Source organism: Leptopilina heterotoma, unplaced genomic scaffold (genome assembly GCF_015476425.1).
Source record: "Leptopilina heterotoma isolate Lh14 unplaced genomic scaffold, ASM1547642v1 Lhet_70, whole genome shotgun sequence".
In the NCBI taxonomy this organism is placed as follows: domain Eukaryota; kingdom Metazoa; phylum Arthropoda; class Insecta; order Hymenoptera; family Figitidae; genus Leptopilina; species Leptopilina heterotoma.
In genome coordinates this window covers 1072084-1096241 of record NW_025111162.1, presented here as the reverse complement: position 1 = coordinate 1096241, position 24158 = coordinate 1072084, and positions in this window count along the sequence as shown.

Sequence of the window (24158 nt, the reverse complement as noted above, 5' to 3'; positions counted from 1 at the left end):
ATGTTTAACGTCTGACATATGACCTAATTTTGAGGTTATGTTTACCCTCTGCCCTTTGCCCTAAAATTGAGCATGTGTTTGCTCTCCAACCTATCATTCTGACCTAATTTTGAGGTTATGTTTGCTTTCTGACCTATTATTTTGACCTGACTTTGAGGTTATGTTTGCCGTCTGTCATATGACCTAATTTAGAGGTTATCCCTCTGCCCTTTTACCTAATTTTGAGGATATGTTTACCCTCTGTCCTTTGCCCTAAAATTTAGCATGTGTTTGCTTTCCAACCTATCATTCTGACCTAATTTTGAGGTTATGTTTGCTTTCTGACCTATTATTTTGACCTGACTTTGAGGTTATGTTTACCGTCTGTCATATGACCTAATTTTGAGGTTATGTTTGCCCTCTGTTCTTTGACTTAATATTGAGGATATACAGTGTCGCTTAATAACTTATTTGCCCACCCTACAGCGATTATACACTTTACAAAAAGTTTTGTATTTTGTTTATTATTAAAGATAAAAAGCTCAAAAATATCTCTTTTTAAAGCTCCCCAGTAATAAGGGGTGAATTAAAGTGGATTGGTACTTTTATGCCCTTAAATTCCAAACCAATTCCGTTTTTGTCCGCAATCTTAATGAATTCCTTTTCTATTGTTAAATTGATAATTTCTATCTAATTCTATTCTCTGTAACCACGTGACCAGAGTCTGAATTTACTTTAATGCCGTTTAAGGGAATCATTTGTTGTGGAGTTAATTCCTTTTAATTAACATTGAATTCTTTAAAGGGCATTAAAGGGGATTCAAATTCTGGTCACGTGGTTACAGAGAATTGAATTGGATAGAAATTATCAATTTAACAATAGAAAAGGAATTCATTAAGATTGCGGACAAAAACGGAATTGGTTTGGAATTTAAGAGCATAAAAGTGCCAATCCACTTTAATTCACCCCTTATTACTGGGTCTGTTCCTGACCTTTAACACTGTGTAAAACAAAAATTAAAAAAATTAATTTGTTAATGTTTAAAAAATGTTATTGCAACATAAAATTTTTCAATTTTTTTGATTTTTTTTAAAGCAATACAGTTGTTTAGAAAATCAACTCATGTAAATCACACTTATATCATTTTAAAGATAGTTTTATCACCTTTAAAACGCATTTTTAAAAATTTTTTTACGATAATTTTTAAGAATTATATGATCATTTGTTTAAATAATTAGCCATTATATTTTTTTTTCTGATTCTATATGTAAAAATGAACGATTTATAATTGAAAAACGAATTTTAAAGCTATGGAAAAATGAGGGACTAACTCTGCTGCGGGCCTCGAAACCCAGGACCTATCAATTGCCGGTTGATTGCTCTTCCACTGAGCTACAGAGGTTCACATCCAACAAATTTTCATAGCTTTAACGACTCAATAGTCCAGATGGTTCGCATTCTTCTGCTACAAATTATTTTTGAATTTTCCCAGAATTTTTCACGAAACATTGTCAACTCATTAGTATAAGACCCTTCACTAAATGTGAAGCTGAAACCTACCATATCGACCAAGTTTCAAATTCCAGAAGTACCGATATCTAAACCTAGACGTCACCGTCAAAACAATAATAATTGAAAAACAAATTTTAAAGATATGAAAAAATGAGGGACTAACTAATTTATTATTGAAACTTGGTCGATATGGTAGGTTTCAGCTTCCAATAAAAAATTGTTCGGAACAATTATTGAAAAATAAAAATGTTGGGAGCGTTCATAAATGATGTCACGTTTTTGGGGGTAGGAAGGGGGGTCTCTACTAAACGTGACAATGTATTTTTACATGTGAAATTGCATGAAATTGCGTGACAGAGGGGTGGGGGGGTCTAAAATCCCGAAAAATTGCGTGACATCATTTATGAACGCGATAATTCATAAAAATTTATGTAAAGTTTAAATTATTATTAAAAATTTGGAATTTGGTAATTTATGGTTTATAGAAAGTTGTGCTGCAGTGAACAGTAAATTATTGCAAAATTAGTAATTAATAAAAAAAAATTGGACAAGTGCGAGTTGTACTCGCACTGCAATGGCGGGTTCCGTACACAAATATTAAAACAACACAGTAAAAAGTAAATCTTAATTTAAGAGCTGCCTTAAATTCAACACTGTCTGCTATAATGTTAAAGGATACGAAAAACGTGCGTAAATTCAACATTGACTGTCTTAAAAATGTTGCATCTTAATTTAAGGCAGCTTTCGTGCCTTAAAATAAGATTTTCTTTTTACTGTGAATACTTGCAACATTTATCGGTAATTGATATAATTAAAATAAACAATTAAAAAAATATATTAAAATCATTTGATAAAAAAGAATAACTAAAAAAATTAAAGTATTGTATATATCTAATATTGTAAACAATAATAAGCAGAGGAATTATAATTTTGAAAATTTTGTTCCTCTGCTTATTACACAGGCACACAAAAAAAAAAAAGTTGTCTGTTCATTGAACCAGACCTACATGTCTTATAGTATTTTGGCCCCCTGAATACGAATATGAAGTCAGAATTGCTCCATCACCCTCTGTTTTTTTTAAATCGAGATAACTACCCTTAAGTCTAAAATTCAAGAACTAAATTAAAAAAAATGAAATAACCGCGGTTTCCTTCGGAGTAGAAAAATATATTTATGCGTTTTCTTCTTTCAACAACTCAGAAATAATGTCAAAATTGCTCCATCACCCCCTGTTTTTTTTAAATCGAAAAAACTACCCTTAAATCAAAAATTCAAGAACTAAATTAAAAAAAAATAAAATAACCGCGGTTAACTTCTGAGTAGAAGAATATATTTATGCGTTTTCTTCTTTCAACAACTCAGAAATAATGTCAAAATTGCTCCATCACCCCCTGTTTTTTTTAAATCGAAGAAACTACCCTTAAATCAAAAATTCAAGAACTAAATTAAAAAAAATGAAATAACCGCGGTTTCCTTCGGAGTAGAAAAATATATTTATGCGTTTTCTTCTTTCAACAACTCAGAAATAATGTCAAAATTGCTCCATCACCCCCTGTTTTTTTTAAATCGAAAAAACTACCCTTAAATCAAAAATTCAAGAACTAAATTAAAAAAAAATAAAATAACCGCGGTTAACTTCTGAGTAGAAGAATATATTTATGCGTTTTCTTCTTTCAACAACTCAGAAATAATTTCAAAATTGCTCCATCACCCCCTGTTTTTTTTAAATCGAAGAAACTACCCTTAAATCAAAAATTCAAGAACTAAATTTAAAAAAATTAAATAACCGCGGTTAACTTCTGAGTAGAAGAATGAAGATTTATGCGTTTTCTTCTTTCAACAACTCAGAAATAATGTTATTTCATTTTTTTTAAATTTAGTTCTTGAATTTTAGATTTAAGGGTAGTTTTTCCGATTTAAAAAAACAGGGGGTGATGGAGCAATTTTGACATTATTTCTAAGTTGTTGAAAGAAGAATACGCATAAATATATTCTTCTACTCAGAAGAAAACCGCGGTTATTTCATTTTTTTTAATGTAGTTATTGAATTTTTGATTTAAGGGTAGTTTCTTCGATTTAAAAAAAACAGGGGGTGATGTAGCAATTTTGACATTGTTTCTAAGTTGTTGAAAGAAGAATACGCATAAATATATTCTTCTACTCAGAAGAAAACGGCGGTTACTTCATTTTTTTAAATTTAGTTCTTGAATTTTAGACTTAAGGGTAGTTTTTTCGATTTAAAAAAAACAGAGGGTGATGGAGCAATTTTGACATTATTTCTGAGTTGTTGAAAGAAGAATACGCATAAATATATTCTTCTACTCAGAAGAAAACGGCGGTTATTTCATTTTTTTAAATTTAGTTCTTGAATTTTAGACTTAAGGGTAATTTTTTCGATTTAAAAAAAACAGAGGGTGATGGAGCAATTTTGACATTATTTCTAAGTTGTTGAAAGAAGAATACGCATAAATATATTCTTCTAATCAGAAGAAAACCGCGGTTATTTCATTTTTTTAAATTTAGTTCTTGAATTTTAGACTTAAGGGTAGTTTTTTCGATTTAAAAAAAAACAGAGGGTGATGGAGCAATACTGACTTCATATTCGTATTCAGGGGGCCAAAATACTATAAGACATGTAGGTCTGGTTCAATGAACAGACAACTTTTTTTTTTTGTGTGCCTGTGTTATTGTTTAAAATATTAGATATACAATATACTTTAATTTTTTTTAGTTATTTCTTCTTATCAAATGATTTTAATATATTTTTTTAATTGTTTATTTTAATTCTACTAATTACCGATAAATGTTGCAAGTATTGTTTTAATATTTGTGTACGGAACCCGCCATTGCAGTGCGAGTACAACTCGCACTTGTCCAATTTTTTTTTATTTTTAGTTAAGAAATTAAAGTCAGAAAACAATCTCTCATTTATTCTCTTAAAATTATACTCTTCCTTAAAATATTTAATGCCACGTGTTTAAACTAAAAAAAATTAAAAAAAATTTTTTTTTTAAAAAGTTTCTTAAATAAATTTTTTGTCGTCAGACTGTAATAATACACCAGGATACCAATTTCCAGCTCATTAGGTCAAATAATGTAAAAGTTAGGGAAAACAAATTTTTCTTTTTTAATTTTTTAGTTTTTCCTTGACAACGCTATGGCCATCATTACATATCAAGTTCTCTATATTTTTCCTGTAATATTCGAGTAAAAATACACCAGCATGCAAAATTTCAGCTCTCCATGTCGAATAGTTTAGAAGTTAAGGGGGGGGGGGGTGGTCACTTTTTATGCATTTTTGGCCAAAAATCTTGTTATTTCCTTGACAACGCTATGCCCATCACGTCCAATCACATTCGCTATATTTTTCCTGTAATCTACGAGTGAAAATACATATCTGGACCAAATTTGAGCTCTTTAGGTCAAATAGTTTAGCCGCTAGGGGGGACACGATTTGGCTACGGACAACAGAGTCTCACCAATACGCTGAAAAAAAAATTTATTTGATTCAAATAATTCAAATTATTTGAAAAATATTTAATTGATTTAAATACTTTTTAGTTGGATCAAAAAAATATATGTATTTGATTTAAATATCTGCAATTATTTGAATAATTCTTAGTTGAACCAAATAAATCGTACTTGATTCAAATAAATAGTTAATTGAATTGAATAAATAAATTTATTTAATACAAATATTGAATTATTTGAAACTATTCTTTCATTTATTTCACTCAAATACTTCGTTTATTTGATGCAAACAAAAATTATTTGACACAATAAATTTATTTTATTGATTCTAATAAGCGGAATTATTTGCTCCGAATAATTTATTATTCAAAGCTAATATAATATTTTATCAAGACAAATAAAAAAATATTTCAATCAATTAAATAATTATTTGAAACGAAAATAATGAATTATTTGAAACTGCTCTTTCATTTATTTTACTCAAATACTTCATTTATTTGATGCAAGTAAGAATTATTTGATTCAGTAAATTTATTTTATTGATTCTAATAGACTGAAATATTTAATCCGAATAATTCATTATTCAAAGCTGATATACATTTTATCAAGATAAATAAAAAAATATTTCAATCAATTAAATAATTATTTGAAACGAAAATAATGAGTTACTTGAAACTATTCATTCATTTATTTTACCCAAATATTTCGTTTATTTGATGCAAATAAAAACTATTTGACACAATAAATTTATTTTATTTATAATTATTACAAATAAATTTATATTATTACTTTATAAATTTATTATTATTGACATAATAATTAATATTATTAAAAAATATATAAATAAAAATATTACAATAAGTTGATTTTTTAAAGAAATATTGAAATATATTCGTAAATATACATTGAATAAAGTATTGAAAATATAGCGGCAAAATTGTTCACTGCCTTGTAGTAATTGTACAAGTTTTATTTGAGCTAGTGACACTTGAGAGTATTTAAGATTTGAGAGTCCCATGCGAGCGTAGTATAGTGGTTAGCGTGCGTGAATATTCGGTTAGGCGTGGGTTCGTACCCCCACACGGAGAGAAGAGTTGCAGTAAATGTGACAGAACGCGTTTAGTAAATCATTTAGTGCACCGGTTAGTGGCGCCAACTGTATGTTTAGTATAATACACTACGACACCTCTCTGTTTAGTAGAATATACTGTTTGCTCAGTGTATCTTACTATCTTACTAAACAGTGCAGTAGATGGCACTGTCTGTACCGTCAGTCCAAACCTAACGATTCTGTTTAGTAGATTTAACTGCCTTGTCAGTAGAATCTACTACGCCCTTCTCTCCGTGCAAGCGTTAGGATTTTTCAAATGTGTATGTAATAAAAATTGCGTTTAAGTGTATAAAAAAATGTGAAAGTGAACTATCAAAGAATTGTCATCAGTATTTATCTTTTGCAATTAGTTATTTTTTTTATTAATATTTGTTGATGTTGAAATTATCAATATTGAATGAAATAATTTTCATACTTGATTCAAATAATTATTTATTACATTAAAATATTCGATTTATTTGATTAAAATAATTTGAATTTGATTTAAATAAATAGTTATTTAATACAATTAAATAAAATATTCGGGTCAAATAAATATATATTTGAGTTGAATATATTTTGAATTTGATTCAAATAATCATTTGTTAGATTCAAATATTCTATTTATTTGATTTGAATTAGTTGTATTTGATTCAAATAAACAATTATTTGGTGCGATAATATAAAATATTTAGTTCAAATATTTATGTATTTGGTTCAAATACACATTTATTGGATTACAACCAAATAAATAATTTATTTGAATCAAATAATTTTTATTTGATTCAAATAATTTTTTTTTTCAGTGTAGGGTTCCGCCGATACACCGTAGGTGTACGGAACCCTAAAAATTTCGAAAATATGTGGAAATATATGGAAATTTATACGGTAATTTATAGAAATTTATGCTGTAATTTATACACGGAGAGAGAATATATATTAAATTTTGTAAAAATATTTTCAAATTGGGGAAAAAGTGCAACAAAGCGAAATTTTAATATAGAAAATACTAAACTTTAAAAAAAGTTTTGTGAAATTTATTAAAGTTATATTAGAATTTAATTAATATTCTTGATATTTGATATAATTATACTAAATTTCACATAAATTTTTTTAAAGTTTAGTATTTTTTATATCAAAATTTCGCTTTATCGCACATTTTCCCCAATTTGAAAATATTTTTACAAAATTTAATATATATTCTCTCTCCGTGTAGAAATTAATTTTATTACTCATTATTTATACCTGAACTTAAAATCTTCGTTACACTTATGAGTGCTTCAGTGACACACAGTTCAATACAGAAAAGCCTGACGTTCTTTTTTTTCACGTCTTTTGTTTTCACTTACTTTATACTACTAAACTTGTTTTGAGGTAAAATATAAATAATTATTCATTTTATTGCAAATATGTGATGATTGGATCATGACGATTCTGTGATTCCCTATGCAACTTTCATGCTTATAACACATATAAAACAGAAAAAAAAATTGTTTAATTAATTTCTTTTTTAGTAATTTACTTAGGAGAGTTTATTAATGCTTTTTATTAATGTTAAGTAATTTTTCGATTGGATTCTTTATGTAAATTATGCAATTTTACAAAGTGATTATACCATGACGCGAAAACGGGGGACAAGAAATATCTACAAAAATTTTTAAAAATAAATTTTTTTTCCACAAGTGTTTTGTTATATTTTTATATATTATATTTTACTAAAAAAATAACATTTTATATAAGAAATGGTAGTGGGGACTGATTAGACCATGACGTTTTGGCACCTTAAAACAGATTTTTAAGTAAAATTATAAACTTTTAAATGAAAACGACTATAATAGACTTTTATTTGTTATCATGGAAATAAGTTATCCACGTTGAATTTATTAGAATATATGAAACTGATTTCTTAAAAAACATGAGGGACATTAAATTGTGCGCTACGCGGAGAATCACCTATATATTATATCCTGTGAATTGGATTCACAATTCTGCAGTAGCTTCACCCTCGGACCCACCAAAAGAAGAAGAAACAAGATAAGAATTTTATTCCTCAACATTTAATGAGAAAAAGATGAGAACTAAAAGGATATTGAATAGTAAATTGAAAAATCACAGTTACTGTCACGGGAATGGAAATGGCAGTGACCAATGCCATTTGCAGACATGTCCCTTGGGAAGATATGTCTATATGGAGCATATATAGTGAGAAAGCGGAGGCTGGCGCGTGTATGAGGATCTTTCTGCGGAAAACACGCTCTTTGCGTGGCTCTATGGACGTCGAGGCGGCATGGCATTTGCCTCCCGGAACAGTAAATCAAGTTCACAATCTCACCCTCACATACAGAGTTCCCTTTAACTCTCCTTCTCTCTCTCCCTCTCTCATTTCATCTACAAGCATCATCTATCTAAATTCTCGCTCTTTCTCTCTTAGGTAACTCGGCAAACAATGCGTGGCATTTCAGTTGACGCCCTGCAGGGTGCTCCAGAGAGCTTTAGACTCACTCACTATTATATAGAAGGAGCCTCATCAATTACATGGGAAATTGCGCGCGCATTATTTAGGTGCGCTAGCATGATCAACACCCGTGACATAGAACACCAAAGCGCGCGGTTGTAGAGAGGTTATCGATGATCCGACAAAGAGGACATAAATAATGCCTTTTGCACATAGTCGTGATGCATTATACAAATATCTGCTGTACGTCCAAACGACTGACTTAAAGCCACATGCTATGTGCGCTCACAAATAACCCCGCATGCACTGCGGTGAAATTAGTACATTTCTCATTAGAAATTTTCAAAATTTTCATAAAGGAGAGATGGTACTTGGTACGTGGGGGTGTAAAGGATGGATATACGACAAGTGTGACTGTTGGGGCACAAGACGACAGCTGTAGATTTCATGCAGCCCTTGCGCAGAATGCACCAGCAGTCGACTTGCAACCGACTAACCATAAATAACATCCATGTTTCTGGGGCACGTATAGGTTAAGCGAAAAAGAGACTGTCAAGAATAGAAGGAAAGAAAGCTGGGGGGAAAACAAAAAAGAAAAAAAAATGAGGTCCAAGAAAAAATATCGTGCTGCCACACCACAATGAACAAGTTCGTGCTCGACGACGACATAACAGGATTAGCCCATTATCCGTACGTTATGCTAATCGTGTTTGCGCCTCTACTGATCGGTGCTCTGGTAAGTAGAAGTATTATTTATCCATGACTGCACGGAGTATCCGATCGACAGTGAAATCGAAGGTTCATCATCATCACTTTCATTATAGAATCCAGTCAAACGTCCTCTAAGAAAATTTTCCTCAAAATCTACTAAATGATTTTTTTATTAAAAACTTTATAGCAATAAATCACTTGTTACGTGTTCGTTAAGACTTCTAATATCCCTAAATGTAATAATTTCGAACCCTATATAATAGATTACAGATCTTATGGTTCTTAAAGTATTTGCGCGATATAAAATTAATTCTCGGGCGCAAACCACACAATTAACTTTTGTGTGCTAGGGCAATTCGTTAGATAATGAACATAATAGAAACGATATGGGGTCTAGACAATAAACTTTAACTGCGATGACGGAAAAGTAAACTGTGCTCCAAAAAGTTCTCGGCTGTAAATTGTTATATAGAGAGAGATACGATACATCAGCCATAGCAGACAATAACATATTTATTAGCCGAAGGGGAAAATAATCTATATAGGAGAGCGTTCTGTTGGTTAACCCTCGGGAAATATTTATCGTTCCTATACGAAAGTCGACTCAAAATGAAGTATAGGAAAGTACCTCGTAATACGTAAAGTCACCCCTTACACAACAGTGCGCCATTTCGCCCCCGGGGCTAAAGGGTGTCGATAAAACCACACGCGGAGTTTAAGGAAGATGATTCAAGGCGCATAGACTCGAGATAATAAATTTAAACTTAAATCTTAACACATTCGGAATAATTATTTTAATCCCCATTTCGAATTTTCACTTAATTATATTTATTTCTCAATTAAATGCATTTTTCAATCTCAGTTATCTACCGATGGCTCTGTAGGTAACAAAAATCTATTACCGTCCTCATTCAACAAAAACTTAACCACAATTTTTTACCAAAACAATTTTTCTTTTTCTAAATCTTTGTAATTTTTAATTTTCTAACGATCTCACGAATCCAATTTTTGAATTTTTGTTTTTAAACATTGTTTTAATAACAGTAAGTATTAAAAAATCGTAAAATATATTTTTTTAGCTTGATTGATTAAGAAAATTAATCAAAAAATCTATTAAAATAATGTTTAAATGTTTCTGATGTAAGAAAAAAATATAACAATTCATTAAATTGTTTAAACAATTAATTGTTATTTTTTTCATAAAATGTACTGATTTTTAGGGCTAGAAATTTCTAGTTTTTTCTCAATTGTGCAATTTTTCAAGAGTAAAACATATCTACTGGTGATAAATAAAAAATTTATTATTTTAAAACTGTTTAAACAGTGGGCAGTAATGTTGTATAATGATTAATAATTGATTGTATACAATCAATTGAATAATTGAAAATTTTAAGTTGTTTAAACAATGGTTAAATAATAAATTTTTAGTTTTTCTATTATAGAGGAGTATAGTCAAGGTCGGACCACCTTTTGACTTTTGTTTATAACTTTTTTTAAAAATGAATTTGGTCAATTGAAGTATATTGTTGGAATGTCCTGTTTAATAAGAACATTTTTTCTGTACAAAGTAAATTGATTGGTTTTAAAATGAAAAAGTTATAAAGATTTTTAAAAAAATGGTGGTCCAGGTTGGCCCTTACAGTCAAGATCGGACCATGTTTGAAATTCAAAGGGCATTACCGTTAAAAAATAAAATAACATTTTTAGCATTAAGAAAAATGTATCCTTTATTGTTTACAACTTGTAAAGAGTTACAAATACAAAAAACAAAAAGTAAAACGTTATTGTTACAAAAAAGTAACGCGTAACACTATACCAGTTCAAACTAACTTAATGAAATAATTAACAAAATTTACAGGATTTAATATTATTTTTCTAATATCTTTGGCAAAATGTGTGAGTATGTGTGTCAAATTTATGTATTATAAATGGTGGTCCGACCCTGACAAAATGCACCATTGTCCAATTGTTCTAACCAAAAAGAGATTCGTTTCCGGATTCGAATTTTTACTTTATTTTTTTTTCAATCATGAATCCAACAATACTTCTGCATGCTTGCCTTGACGATTCCATGTTTTTTTTATTTTATTAATGGTTTTTCACATGATGTACAAAAATTTTTTGAGCTCTTTTTGTACCCAGGTCATAAAAAACACTACATTTAATTCTCCAAAAATGGAATATAACAAAAAGTTAGGTGTCACTAAGACAAGCTTCGACAAGCATATGCGCGTAGGTGGCGCTAGTGAACTTGTCCAAAAAATCGCGAATGACCTGCCTTGACAGTTTCACAATTGAGAAGAAACTAAGAATCTCTATTTTTTAAGTACAGTTTATGACAAAAATAATAACAACTAATTGTTTAAACAATTTTCAAATAACTAAATTTTAAATTTTTTATCATTAATAGATGCTTTATTCACGACAAATTGCACAATTGAGAAAATATTAAAAATTTCTAGCCCTGAGTACAGTTTATAAAAAATAACAACAATCAATTATTTAAACAATTTAATAAATTGTTATACTTTTCTTGATACATATAAAAAAAAGAAAAATCGTTTTGGTAAAAATTAAAATTTGGTCTCAACCATCCAGATCCTCGTTATTTATATTAAATAAAAGCTACACTGTAAAAACAAAGTCTTCCTTTCACAGGAAAAAAAAAGTCTGACTCCGTTTACACCTTAAATTCAGCCCATGTATTTCACATAAGTCTGTCCTTGTTTAATGGGGCTGACTCCGTTTACACCTTAAATTCAGCCTCGAAAACAGGCTGAAAGTAAAACTTTTTTTTTAGTGTGTTAAACCCGAAATTTGTCTTTTTTCAAGGTGTAAACGGAAGTAGACCATATTGGCTGAATGTCAGTAATGATTAGAAGTTTAAAAAGAATACTCCCCAATTGATACAAGTTAAATGAACTGAAATTCAACTGTAAGCTAGTAAGAAGGCTAAAATTTAGCCAAACCATCTAGCTAAATTTCAGCCTTCTTACAAGCTTACAGTTGAATTTCAGTTTATTTAACACCTTACTTGTATCAATTGGGGAGTCTTCCGTTTACACCTTCGTTTTACAGTGTATGTTCATCTTGAATTTTATTAAAATTAACATATATCACATTTAATTTCTTATAACAAACAACAATTATTATTAAAACTATCAGTGGAAATTTCTCTCTTTAAGATAAAGAATTAAATGCTAATGCACATATATATTAGGTGAAATTAAGATTATAAAATGTTTATAAACTTGTTTATAATCGAATTAAAATATTAACATACTAATAAAACTAAACTTTCTGTCTAAGATTCACCAATTATAAATATAATTTATGGACTTATATATTATTAATAAAACACGAGTCAAAAGTAAACCGACAAACCGGCGACGCGACGCGCTATTCAGACTTTTCACGTTTGCAAATTGCGTCCCTTGTGACGTCACAATCAACTGTTTCAGCCTCGCCAGACTTACAGTCAGCTGTTAGCGTACCTTATTAGAAGCTAATTTCATCTAATTTTTTATTAATACCATTGGATCTGAAATTAAGTCCGGTGTATTACAAATAAATTACAAACTGAGTTTTATTTAAGTAAGAGTACAACTAACTTTAATTTTCAGTTAGTTTTTATGATTAAATAAAGTTGATAGCTTAAGATAAGTCAAAAATTAAAACTAGCCACCATTAAATTTAAGACTTTGTTTTTACTGTGCATATTCAATCCGCCATTGAAAATTTTTGAAAATCGACGTAAGATTTGTAATCAGCGACCTCAAAAACCCTCGACTGATGATTTTTAAATGAATATCTAATGCTTTTTACAAAACGTGTCGGATATATTGAATCCACCATTTTGAATTTTTAATATTCGACATCAGATTCATAATGAGCAACTCCACAAATTTCTGAGTTACGATTTTCAAGAGCATCCAATGATTCTTTACAAAACTCGTCCGCTATATTGGATCCGCAATTTTGAAATTTTGCAAATTAACTTCATATTCGTGATCAGCGTCCCGAAGAACTCCGGAGAGTGACAAGTTTCAAATGAATTCAAAAATTTGTTAGCAAATTTGTCCCAGACACCCGCAGAGGGACTTGTGCCGTATATCAATACACCTTGAAATAAATTTTTATTTATTTATAACAATAACAAATTTTTTAATATTAACGATTACATAGTAAAAACAAAGTCTTAAATTTAATGGTGGCTAGTTTTAATTTTTGACTTATCTTAAGGTATTTGTCGCGTAAATTCGTTTTTGTCAGATTTTTTTTTAAATTTCACATAATTATTCTTTGGATATTTATCTACAAAATAAGGCCTATTAAAATAAAATTGACCGTCTGTAAGTCTCAAAAAATGAAATCAAAGTTTTGATTTTTAACATGTAAGGTATAGGAAAACCATATGAAAACCACAGATTTTTAATTTTTGCACTTATACTAATCGTCAGATTTTTTAGAAAAACTAAAGTTTCATTTATTGAACCAAAATGAACTTTTATAAAAAAAATGAAAATTTTTCACCGTCTTGTTTAAAAGATATTTAACGTCAAACTTGAAAAATTATTTTAACAATTACTGTAAATGACAGGTGAATTCGTAAACGTGGCAATAGCGCTTCCCAGGAGGAAAAGTCGGACGAATGTCGGATTATACAACCGCCTGGGATCCGCGCCCGTACGGACCGCCAGCACCGATGGTCTGTACCGATTCGGATCCTAAAATGCAACCGGCGCGGAACAGATTAGGCTCCGACTTTTGGATCCGCCTTTCTACTTTCGTCAGTACTGGCGCGGTACTGGATTTGTTCCGCCTGCAGATTTCATTCTTCTACGCGCGTCGGAAGAATGACGGATGTTAGGTCTGTACTGGCTCGGTGCTGGGGCGGATCCGACTGCGGATCTCGTCATTTATTGTTATAGTTTACATTATCAGTATAATCATAAATTTATTTTATTATTATAATTAATTATTACAATAACTAATTGCATTTATTATAATATTATTATTAGTTAACCAATAAATAAATTAATAGTATTCATGCAAAGGAAGAATATAAGAAACTTAATTTTTTCATTATATATATAAAAATCCAACTTTATTAATGTGCAATTAAATAAATAATTTTTAATAAATAATATATTAATTTGAAAGAAGTAGAATTTTGTTTGAAAATTTTGTACAACTCATTAAACGCGTCGGCCCACTCCAAAACTTTTTGGAAAATCTTCTGTATATTATAAGGTATAAATAAATTAAAAAAAAATAAAAAAGAAAAGGGTCCAAAGTTAAAAAAAATTAATTTGTTTATAAAAAAAAAAATTTTTTTTAATAAAAAATTAAAAAAAAATTTTTTTTTTTACATTTCTTAAAAGTTGAAAGAAAACTAAAACTTTCATTTCGTGACAAGTTTTTTCTATACTCAATATTTTCAGACTTATAAGCTACTGAAAATATGTCTACAGTTACAAATCCAAAATTTCGAAAATTCATAACTCGAAAATTTAGGCGATTAAACAAAAATAAAAAAACACGTATTTCTTTTTTTTCCATATAGATTGAGAAAAAAATATATTTAACCGAATTTTCAAGGTCATAGGTATATCTTGCGTGGAATTGCCCATATATAGCTTAGCGCGCGTGCAATTTTACAAAATGATTTGCGGGAGGCACGACTGAAAAGCTTTTAATCAGACGTCCTATAGGCAAAATATCGAGGTGAAATCATCGGTCGTTAACGTGAGGAAAGTAGGACTGCGTGCGGTATTCTCATAAATCTCACCCGAGTAACGCGCTGTTATAGCTCCGCTGTTATTACTGGGTTTTGATAACGATAATGTTCACACGAACTCCACTATTCGACTATCCATTTTACACGCGGAATACCAACGTTATTTCAATCTAAATGTATATGCATAAATGTATGTATACACCATATGTGAAACAGACGCTTTTGTCATTCGACAACCATCTTTATTAACACCTATCAAAATCATTGCCCGCAACTACATGTTTATTCAATTATTCTGTTTACATATATCATCAAAATACAATGCGAGGGGTGCAATTTTTCATTTACTTACTATAACTATTTAATTGACAAATTTTGTTTCTAATTGTTATTTTGAAATATAGAAAAGCAGGTAATTTATTAACAAATATACCCAGACAACATAAAAGCTTACGGGAATCTTGCCATGCAATCTTGCAAAGCATGCAGTACGAGATTGCGATTGATGCAAATTTGCCTGAGCCTTGCTTGCTTTATTTTGATGTATTGTTAACACGCCTTAATCTTAAGGCAATACATATTTATGACTTATTTTTATATGTAAGTCTTAAATGTAGTCTCAGCGAGACTAGTAGAAACTTTAAGAACTCAACAGATAAAATGAAGTCGAAATGTAGACTATAGTTTTCAGTCCTGAAATGAATTTGATTCAATTAACCGATTTCTTGTCTATTATTAAATAATGATTACTTATAAGGTACATGTTAACAAATGTCGTCATGGAAGTAGATGAAAAATTGTACCTCAATATTAAAAAAATAAATAAATAATTTCATTTTATTATTTTAAATAGTTAATTTAACTTTTCTTACAGATGCTTCTATTACAATCTGTTAGCGGCATCTCCTGAAACTGCAATAAAAATAGTTAAAAAGCAGTCAAATTAACTAGGTTTTCTTTATGTGTAAAACTCTGATAAGAATTATATGATGCATATCTTCTTCTAAACGTTTTTTATTTAGAAAATATAGTTAATAACTATAATTTTATATGCAATAGAAAAATAAATTTGAACTGTATTATTTACTACTTTTAAGTATTTAAGAAAGCTATATTTTAGTCACTATTTTGATTTGCAGAGTAAATTGAAGTTTAAAAGGAAACTAATTTTAAGTCCACTTTTTGGCTTATTTTTTTTTTCTGTGACGGTGAAAGCACTAAATTGTTTTTTTTATCGAGAAGATGTTGCATCATATAAATTTTAAAGTGCGATTACTACTATATTTGTGATTACGTGTTTATTTCAACTTGCATATTAAAGAGAGTGTTTAACTACAATTCCAAGACTATGAAAGTTTTTCTTAATTTCTTAACGGTGTTAGTATGAAATACGTAATTTTGAGAATTGCTTGTCCCCAGGCAGAAAAGTTGGAGATGTGCCAGCACTAACGACCGGCATGGTACCGAACCGGTTGTAAAATCGGACTTATGCCGGTACCGGCAAAAAGGTACCGGGCCGGATATGAAATAAATACCGGCCCAGTACCTGCCCGGTGGTAAATGTGGATTTGTACCGGTACTGGTAGAGTGTACCGGGCCGGTTGATAAAAAATATCTGGCCCAGCACCGGCCCGGTACTATAATTTACTTCTGTCATTTCGCTCTGTTTTATACCGCCGAAGGAGATTTGCCGGTGATAATATTTTTACCGACCCAGCACTGGCCCAGTACTGTCATTTCGCTCTGTTTTATACCGCCGGAGGAGATTTGCCGGTGATAATATTTTTACCGGCCCAGCACCGGCGTAGCACCGGCCCGGTACTGTCATTTCGCTCTGTTTTATACCGCCGGAGGAGATTTGCCGGTGATAATATTTTTACCGGCCCAGCACCGGCGTAGCACCGGCCCGGTACTGAAATTTCGCTCTGTTTTATACCGGCGAAGGAGATTTGCCGGTGATAATATATTTACTGGCCCAGCACCGGCCCGGTACTGTCATTTCGCTATGTTTTATACCGCCGAAGGAGATTTGCCGGTGATAATATATTTACCGGCCCAGCACCGGCGCGGTACTGTCATTTCGCTCTGTTTTATACCGCCGGAGGAGATTTGTCGGTGATAATATTTTTACCGGACCAGCACCGGCCCGGTACTGTCATTTCGCTATGTTTTATACCGCCGAAGGAGATTTGCCGGTGATAATATATTTACCGGCCCAGCACCGGCCCGGTACTACTATTTGGTTTTGTTTTTATACGAACGAAGGAGATTTGCCGGTGATAATATTTGAGCCGGCCCAGCACTCGCTTAGCACAAAAATTTACTTAATACTTTCTACTGGCACAGAAGTTTTGCCGACAAAAATATTATTACTGGCCCAGTGTCGTCCCGGTTGTTTGCTAATGTTAAACTAGCAGAAAAAGAATTAAAGAAGAGGAAAAAAAATTCAAAAATTAATTTATTAATTAATTTAATAATTTAATTATTAATAATAAATTAATTAGTTAGTTATGCCGGCAATTATATTAATACCGAGTAGGTTGCTTATTGGTGCCGGCCCGGTATTTAGCCGGTGAATAGGGCGGTTATTATTATTTATAATTACTATTTTTATTTATTTATTTTTAATGATTTAAATTGAATTAAAATAAATTAGAAAATACAAATACTGGCCCGGTACCGCACCGGTTGAATATTAGTGCCGGCCCGGTACTGCTGCCAGGTGGAATGTCGGTTGGACTTTATAAGCTCACTTTGCATTTACTTTCCATATGCAGGTTTAGGTTAGCGGATGTGGTGTCGACTTTGCAGCCTCAGGGTCCTGAGTTCAATTCCTCGAGTCTTCAGATTTTTCTATAATATTGTTTATGTTTCTCTATTTCAGCGTTTAATATATTTACTGTTTCCAATTTAAAATTAATAATAACATTGATAATAATAATAATAATTAAACAATTAATCAGACTGAAATGTAATTTTTTTAACCGGCCCGGTACCACACCGGTTGTTTTTTAGTGCCGGCCTGGTACGGTTGCCGGATACCTACCGAAGTTATCATCCGGCAATTTACCGGTACTGCGCCGGTGAAATGAACAGACTTATGCCGGTACTAGACCAGTACCTAGCCGGTTGTGCAGCCGGTAATAAACCGGCACTAAATGCCTTCCAACAATAACCGGGCCAGTACCGCCCCGGTGGACAATTCAGTACCGGCCCGGTACGTATGCCGGATACCTGCAGCAGTTATCATCCGGCAATTTACCGGTACCGAGACGGTAAAAATTACGGTCTTATGCCGGTACCGCCCCGGCACTTAAAATCCGCCGTTTGTACCGGGCCGGTACCCTCCCGGTCGTCAATTTCTACCTGGGTCCCTTAGTACCAAACAGTTGACAAATTGGTTTGTCTATAGGTAAACTCAGCAGCAATAAGTGAATAGTTAAGTCACTTTTGTTTTATTTGAATATATTAGACAGTAATATTCGTTGAACCAATCATACACTTAATGTGAATGTGTATTTTGTAAGATTCACTGTAAAATTAAAAAAATAAAAATAAATTTTTCTAAAGTTGGTGATTTTATTTTACAAAATCCTTGACAGTAACACTTCATTTAATGCGGCAAAATTATACCAGTCTGTGATCGCTGCATCATTTTTCAATATTATCTTGGGCGTAAAACTAAAAGTTTTAGACTGTCCGGTACTAGGGGAAAATATCAATATTTATTTATATTTGCGTTTATGCGCGCAGAAAATAAATTTATACCACACGGTGTAAATACCTTCATTATTGCAGTGCCATCGACACGACAAACTTAGAAATATAATTTCTAGGAGTACTCTAAAGTAACATTAAAAAAACCAGACAGAAGATTATGTCTAGCCAATATCAAATTCAACTTGAATCGTTGACGAAGAGAGTTGGTCAGTAACTTCACAGTTATTTACCAGTCCACCTAGAATCAGCGTCCGTGACAAAAACTGTCCAGTATCTTGAATAATCAAGCGGCTCCATGACAAATTTCTACTAGGGAAAGAAAATCGTAAATCGCAGCCCAAAAAGTCCGCTAAACCGGCGTTGGAGTGTAATAATAAGGAGACTTTCTAATTTTTGTTGCACTTCAAAATGAGTAGCGTACGCTACTCATTTTGAGTCTAGATTTTTTCAGTGATGTGCGCAAGAATACATGTACTCAAAAATACAAAAAATTAACCGTTATACGGTTACCCTAGTAGAAAAATTTGGTGGCGCTAGTAAGGTGCCACTCTCGCACGCCATTGCGCTGTAGTGGCGCTGACAGCATTTGAAACACTTTTGTGCTCTAGCACCTTCCTCGCATTCTGCTCGCAGTGCTAGAATGCGAACATAACAGAATGTACATAACCTCACCTGCCAAAAATTTATTTCGCGAATTAAACAATTATTCTTATATGTCATTTCATTTGATGACTTTAAATAAAAGTATATATAAAAAATATTTACTAATTATCTGTTTACAATGGAAATTATACATATTTAAAGAATTAATTACACGTTTCGTTTTAATAAATGTAATCACACTTCTTAAACTTGTGGAATTATATATACATATTAGTTTATGAAAATTATCTCCAAAAGTCTAAATTATTATTAAAAAATCACTTATAATTTAATTGCAAAAGTTGTGTTCTTATTTAAAACCAATAAAACTGTTCTGACAGGTCAATTAAAAATAAAGAAAACATAAATCCAGTTCGAGGTTATGTTTTCTAATTTGAATTTAGAGAAATTAATATGTTTAATTCATCAAAAGTATTTATTGTTATTCTTGGTGATAAATTGTTAGATTAATTACTTAAAATATTTTTTAAAATTTCCTTAACAAAAAAACAAACACCGTTGATATTTTATGCAACAGCGATATTTGTGGTTATGTTGCATTCTAGCAGAAAGTGCTCGCGCCATGCAAGGCGCTAGAAGACTTCGGCAAGATAAACTGCCATACAAATTCCAGTGGTGGCGCTAGCATATATCTAGGCTTCCATTAAATTTTTCTACCTGGGTAATTTAACCGTATTTTAATTTTTTAACGTGATATAATATATTGTTTATTTATGTGCAGAAGGATAAAATTTGTTCACCGCGCAGTGGCCGAAAAAGCAAAGTCCAACCGACTCATGGCGACCTACTACCAGCCCGACCCACTAAAACCCGTAACCCTTCTTCTGGAGCCCTTTACCCTCCCTCGGAACTGTCGTAAGACTTTAGCCTTCGAGGGTGGCGCTCCGACTCTGTCGCTCATGCGACTTTGTTCTCTCTCTGCGGTTCTTCTGCGTCAATAGTTAAAATTAAAAACCATTCCAATGTCAAAGAATAAAGGAACAAATGTTAAAAAGTATTAAAAAGATTAAAAGGTTAAAAGATAAAATTGTAAACGGACAGAAAAACAAAAATTAATCTATTAAAAATAAAATGTAAAAAGGACAGTATAAAAACTACAAAAAATAATCAAAGTAAATAAAATAAACAATTAAAAACTATTCGCTCCTTTTAACACTTCTCATTTACTTTTAGTCCTTGCAAGAGTCTTCTTCGCCTCCTCAAGGGCCGACCTGAAGACTCCGCATCCTCCGCTGCCTGCAATATGGGTGGTTGACACCTTATTGCCAAACTTTTCAGTGCACAAAAAGCAGATTGCGTTCTTTTTGCAGTTGGAGAACCTGTGACCGGCCTCACCGCACTTAAAGCACGCAGCCGATCTGTCCTCCTTCTGGCATTTGGCTCCAATATGGCCGTATCCCAGTAGGCATCGATGACACCGGACGACCATTACTCTTCTTTTGATTGGGCAACACATAAAACCAATTTTTACGTGTCCCAATTTCCCAAGTTAGACCTCCTGTTTCTAGTCTTCTTGGATGTGCGATCTATAAAGGAAATCTGTCCCCACTTTAGGGAAAATGCAAACAACAATTTTGAAATGTCCCGTGGTTCATCATTTCTTATAGAAATAATATTTATTAAATTTAAATAATATAACGTACATTTTATACAAAAGTTACAAATTTAATATGAAATTGATCTAGTTTCGTTATTAAACTATAAGAATACACTGAAGTCTTGGTTATACGGAAAACTCGGGTGTGTGTCCGTATAACCAAATAGGTCACCTTGACGAAAAAATATAAATATGCAGGGTAATACGACCCAATGGGAAATTTACAACTGGCGTAGTACTGCGCCAGCACTGGCAGCACTGGCGGCAAGGCTGAGAGCCAGCACTGGCATGGCACTGGGATGATAACGCCGTCTGGCGCTGCCGAAGTACTGTCTGTCAGTGCTGCCAGACAGCGCTGGCGCAGCACTGGACCAGTGCTGGCTGAGAATATTGCCGCAATAAATGCCGTATTGTTATTAATTAGTCGTAAATTCATAATTATAAATAATTTAACAACAAAATGGTAAATAATATTAATAAATAGTTATTATTCATGAAATATTTCTCTTCTTAAAGAAATTGTATTAAAGATGGAGACTAACAATGGACATAGTAAATGAAGTAGAAAAAAATTGTTTATAACATTTAAAAATTAAATAATAAACAATTACAGTAAGTGTGCATTAGATTTTCATATTTTAGTACCTAACGATTGGAATCTAGAAATATCGCAAACCTATGAAAATAAACAAAATTGCTGACGAGGGGAATCGAACCGACGACCTACGGACTAACAGACTAACGCTCTAACCACTATGCTAACGACACATGTGTACAGTAAAGTATTAATATCTCAGTATCATTCAGACACAGACATACAATTATTGAGTCAAAGATGAGAAAAAAATAGGGATACGTTAGAAATAATAAATTGAAATAAAATAAATTGAACTAAATTTTTAATAATTAAATTACTTTACTTATTGCATTTAACATTTTACGTAATTCTTAAATTACGTGGTAATTTTTTAATAACTTTTTATTCATAATAAGAAGTATAATAGTATTTTAATAGGAACCAAATTATTATTGAGATTAAAGTTTAAATTTTGTTTATAATTTTAATTTGTTTAAATAATTTATTATTTACAATATTAGACAATTGTGTTAAATTGTTATTATTAAATTTAATAAGAATAAAAAATGAACAACCAAAAAGTAAAATATTAATTTTTTGAATAAATTTATATTTATAAACATTCATAAACTTTTTTTATAATTTTTTTCAAGTTTATGTCAAAAAAGCAATGTTGGCAAAGAGCGTTGTGAACAATTTTTCTATACTCAGCCAGCACTTGCCGCCGTGGCTTGTCCTAGCTTTGGCGAAACAAAAATTCTGTACTGCGCCAGCACTAATTGTCGAGGCTCGGCTAGACTACGCCGAACAATCGTCTGAGTACTAAGCCAGTGGTGAACATCGGCACTACACTGGCATTTCCCATTGGGGAAGATTCTTTTTTCCCTCGGTTGAAATAGAGTCGCCTGCTAATTTTTTTATATCTTTACAATTTATTAATATATTGAAAATTGATAATTTGAATTTATTAAATTACATTTGTAGCCAAATAAATTAATTAATATTGTCCGATAACTCACTTACAATTTTGAGGTTAGGTTATATCAAGGGGAAAAAAGGATCCAGTAATAGGTACGCTACTGACATCATCGAGTCAAGCACGACCCTTCCCTTCACCCCTCATCCCGTTTCAGCGCCATCACATTCCGTATAACCAAGACTTCAGTGTATAACAATTTATTTCACATATTTTAAAGTACTTTTAGTTTTCCCAGCAAGGAACGCCACTTCTGCAACGCTCTAAATCATCATCTTCCTGTTCCCTAAATTGGGAACACTTCTTAGTAACAAGTTAAGTCTCCTTATTAAAACTTCATGACTACAAGTTACAGTTGATAGGTTAAGTTGAAAACGTATACACTTATTGTTAGATTTAAAAATTTAGGTCAATAATCGTAAGTCAAAATGTAAACATAACCTTTAAATTTAAGGCAATAGGAAATACAATCTGTATACATTTAGGTCAAAGTCGAAATAGTCAAACATTAAGGGGTTACGTACAGTTAGAGCTTTAAGAAAAGCTGTTTTTTAGCGATTTTTTGTGGCCACACATTAAAATAATTAATAACAAATCTTTTTCCACATGAAATATATATATCTCAAGAAAATATTCTGTATTATAGTAGATAAATATAAAGAAACATGTGAATGATACAACATTTGCGTGAACTCCTTAAATAAAAATGGTTTCGCGGTGATCACGCTATCTCTTGACTGGATCATCTAAATTCAAATCGTAAAGAAGAAATCGTAAGTTAATGATATTATGCGGTACTTGGACGAAGGAATTTGAGAAATTTTGATTTTTCGCAAAATGGAGGATGTTGAAAGTCAAAAATTGTTCTTTGACCAAAATTTGACTCACATTTTCGGCTATAAAAAAAAGTAATTGTAAAAAAAAATCCTTCGTCCATGTACCGGACAATTATATAACAAATAAGTGGTAAAAATTTCAAACCGATCGGTAAAGCCGTTCTCAAGCCGCCTGGCCACAGTAACGGCTGAGGCGACTCCATTCAAAAATCTATATCTCCACAAATAATCACAGTAAAAACAAAGTCTTAAATTTAATGGTGGCTAGTTTTAATTTTTGACTTATCTTAAGCTATCAACTTTATTTAATCATAAAAACTAATTGAAAATTAAAGTTAGTTGTACTCTTACTTAAATAAAACTCAGTTTGTAATTTATTTGTAATACACCGGACTTAATTTCAGATCCAATGGTATTAATAAAAAATTAGATGAAATTAACTTCTAATAAGGTACGCTAACAGCTGACTGTAAGTCTGGCGAGGCTGAAACAGTTGATTGTGACGTCACACGGGACGCAATTTGCAAACGTGAAAAGTCTGAATAGCGCCTCGCGTCGCCGGTTTGTCGGTTTATTCTTGACTCGTGTTTTATTAATAATATATAAGTCCATAAATTATATTTATAATTGGTGAATCTTAGACAGAAAGTTTAGTTTTATTAGTATGTTAATATTTTAATTCGATTATAAACAAGTTTATAAACATTTTATAATCTTAATTTCACCTAATATATATGTGCATTAGCATTTAATTCTTTATCTTAAAGAGAGAAATTTCCACTGATAGTTTTAATAATAATTGTTGTTTGTTATAAGAAATTAAATGTGAT